Source organism: Carlito syrichta, unplaced genomic scaffold (genome assembly GCF_000164805.1).
Source record: "Carlito syrichta isolate Samal-C Ts95f unplaced genomic scaffold, Tarsius_syrichta-2.0.1 Scaffold137389, whole genome shotgun sequence".
NCBI classification, from domain to species: Eukaryota; Metazoa; Chordata; class Mammalia; order Primates; family Tarsiidae; genus Carlito; species Carlito syrichta.
In genome coordinates, this window is record NW_007081485.1 from 8427 (window position 1) to 12163 (window position 3737).

The window sequence follows — 3737 nt, forward strand, 5'->3', positions numbered from 1 at the left end:
CCCCTCCGAGGCACAGAGGCGGTTTGCCCCGCCGTGGGCCTAGGGGCGAAGACCCCCAAAGCGCTCATCGGTATGGTTTCTTGGCCCCTGGCTGCTCTTGGGCCCCGAAGTTACTCGGCAGTTCACTCGTTCCTGCTTTTCCCGTCCGGGCAGGCGTCTTGCTCTTGCCCTTTCATCTTCACGATGGGAAAATTTTGGTGATGACTTCCAGCCACACGTCCAAGAGATGTGGGTTCTCGGATGGGCCCCTCCAGGAGCTGCACCCAGCGGGGACAGTCAGAAGGGAATGTGGATTGGGTGCGGGCCTTTTACCTGGACCCAGGGAGGGAGAGGCGTGAGGCGGTGCCCCTCATTTGTGCCAGGCCCCGTCGTGATGTGTCAACTGGTCAAAAAAACAGCTTTGGAGGACAGGGTGACCTTGGCATTAGGAAGCTGAAGCTTAGCCGGGCTCGGTGGCTCAGCCTGTGATCCCGCGCCTTTGGGAGGCTGAGGTGAGTGGATTGCCTGAGCCCGCGGGTTCGAGACCCGCCCGGGCAACGAGACCTCATCTCTACAATAAATCAAAAAATCAGCTGGGCGTGGTAGTGCATGCCTGTAATTCCGGCTACTTGGAAGGCTGAGGCGGAAGGATCGCCGGAGCCCAGCAGGTCGAGGCTGCGGTGGCCGGGAGCGGCCACTGCACTCCAGTCTGGGCGACAGAGTGAGACTCCAACTCAAAAAAAATTAAATAAATACATTAAAAAATAAAATAAAGAAAATAAAGAAAACTGAAGCTTGTTTCCAGTTTTATTTATTTGTTTTTGAGTTGGGGTCTTGCTGCATTACCCAGGCTGGAGTGTAGTGGCGCACTCAGGGCCACTGTAACCTCGACCTGCTGGGCTTGGGCAATCCTTCTGCCTCAGCCTTCCAAGTAGCTGGAACCATAGAGGCGCTCACCACCATGCCTGGCTAATTTTTTGATTTACTATAGAGATGAGGTCTCGACCATGTTGCCCAGGCTGGTCTCGAACCCCTGAGCTCAAGCAGTTCTCTCGCCTCGGCCTCCCAAAGTGCTGAGATTACAAACGTGAGACACGGCGCCCAAGGAGTTCAGTTTTAAAGAACCCATTCTATGGTCGAACAGCTGGCGGGTGCCTGTGCCAGGACACTAGGCCAGCCCTCACTTCCTCTTTTTTTTTTTTGTTAAAAGGAATCATTTTGATCTCTCTTTTTGGAGGGGGGAATCTCACTTTGGCGCACAGGCTGAAGTGCAGTGATGGGATCCTGGCTCAGTACAGCCTTGGCCTCCTGGGCTCAGGCAATCCTCCCGCCTCAGTCTACCGAGTAGCTGGGACTATAGGCGTGGGCCACCCTAATGCTAGTTAAAAAATATATCCCAGTGGGGCCTCAAATGTTAGGTCAGACCCGCCGGGGTGGGGTTTTGCGATGCCGCATGCGCGAAAGATGCAAAGAATTGCACAGTGGGTAGATTAGAAAATATAGTTTATTTAGAAAGTAAATTAGAAAGTACAATAGAGAGAGAAGAGAGAAAAGAGATGGGAGATTCACCTCTCCAAGTCAGGATAGGGGACCAAAGCTTAGGAAACATGGCGGCCACAGCTCAAAGAGCATGTGGCTGAACCACAGCTTAGCAGAGCAATGGCGGTGTCTGCTCGAAGTTGAATCCTTTTTAAACTTTCCCTTTGATGGAGGAAGGTCCTTAAGGTGATTGAATGGTGATCTGGTCCACTTCATCACAGAGAGCAGGTATGCTCAGGTACTGACATTAGGTGATGGATGGCTGGCAGATGGGTGGGTTAGTCACATGACAGTTACCTTGCTCGGGTCTTATAGGTGGAGGCACACACTTGAAGTAGAAAAGCTAGCTGGGCTCGGTGGCTCAGCCTGTCATCCCGCACCTTTGGGAGGCTGAGGTGAGTGGATTGCCTGAGCCCGCGGGTTCGAGACCCGCCTGGGCAACTTGGCGAGACCTCATCTGTACAATAAGTCAAAAACTAGCCGGGCGTGGTAGCGCGTGCCTGTAGTTCCAGCTACTTGGAAGACTGAGGCGGAAGGATCGCCGGAGCCCAGCAGGTCGAGGCTGCGATGACCGGGAGCGGCCACTGCACTCCAGTCTGGGCGACAGAGTGAGACTCCAACTCAAAAAAAAAAAAAAAGAAATAGAAAAGCTAATTGATACAAAATAAGCTGGGGAGGGGGTTGTAAAGCAATTATCAATAGCTGCCTCTGAGAAGCCGGTTCTGTCCCTAGCTAGTGGATTAGAGAGTAAAATAAAGTGAGCTGCTGGAGAATCATGCCGGTTCTAAGGAACGTTAAAATGGCTGCTCATCGAGTATACTGACTCTATGTTATGTCCTTTCAATCTGCGTATGAAGTGCTTTTCCACGCACCGGGAACTATAGCTGCACAACCAAGCTTTGGGTCCAGAGCCTTCGCCTCTCTAGGCCTTTATTTTTGCAGCTGTGATATGCATGTTTAGAAATATTTGATGTTTCTGAACCCCAGACAAGTGAGTCAGGTTTGAATGTTTCTCATCCATGATTTCATTACAATCAGGTGGATCATTGGGGCACCATGAAACTACAATGTGAGCACTTTATGTATACTATGTTTTTTTTTGGTTTGTTTATTTATTTATTTTGGGTTGGAGTCTCACTGCATCGCCCAGACTGTAGTGCGGTGGCATGCTTCCAGCCACCGCAGCCTCGACCTGCTGGGCTCCGGCGATCCTTCCGCCTCAAGTAGCCGGAACTACAGGCATGCACTACCACGCCCAGCTAATTTTTTGATTTATTGTAGAGATGAGGTCTCGCCAGGTTGACCAGGTGGGTCTCGAACCTGCGGGCTCAGGCAATCCACTCACCTCAGCCTCCCAAAGGCGCGGGATTACAGGCTGAGCCACCGAGCCCGGTTGCAATGTCATCTTTAATATGCACACACACATTTACAAAACAGATTTTTTTTTTTGAGTCGGAGTCATACATTTTCCCCCAGGCTGGAGTGCAGTTACACAATCATAGCTATCGCAGTCTTGGCCTACTGGGCTCACGTGATCCTTCTACCTCAGCCTTCCAAGTCGCTGAGACTACAGGTGCACGCCATCATGCCCGGCTAATTTTTTGATTTATTGTAGAGATGAGGTCTCGCCATGTTGTCCAGGGTGGTCTCCATTTCCAGGGCTCAGGCAATCCTCTCACCTTGCCCTCGCAAGGTGTTGGAATTACAGGACAGAGCCCCCCTGCCCACCCTAGCCTATTCACATATTAATAGTTACAGCAAGAGTGTTTTTTTAACTATACAGGCCATGTTAAGTTTATTTTGCTGGAGATTTTCATAAAGAATCTGATTGGAGCCTACATAAAAAGAAATTAGCCAGGAGTACTGACTCATGCCTTTGGTTCCAGCTACTTGGAGGTCTGAGGTGGAAGGACTGCTTGAACTCAGCAGGTCAAGGCTGTGGTGACTGTGAGTGTACCACTATATTCCAGCCTGGGCGACAGAGTGAGATTCCGACTCCAAAAAAAAATGTCATGCTATACATCATTTTATTTTATTTTATTTTTTGAGTTGGAGTCTCATTCCGTCTCCCAGACTGGAGTGCTGTGACCGCTCCCGGCCACCACAGCCTCAACCTGCTGTGCTCTGGCAATCCTTCTGCCTCAGCCTTACAAGTAGCTGGAACTACAGGCGTGCACTACCACGCCCGGCTAATTTTTGATTTGTTGTAGAGATGAGGT

At 50.6% G+C, this 3737-nt stretch overlaps 1 protein-coding gene across 1 annotated transcript in view; it reads left to right on the forward strand.

Moving 5' to 3' along the window:
* Positions 1–3737, forward strand: part of HDHD5 (haloacid dehalogenase like hydrolase domain containing 5) — a gene marked incomplete at both ends in the record, with an annotated part of 42592 nt that overhangs the window by 8285 nt on the left and 30570 nt on the right. The window lies entirely within an intron of this gene.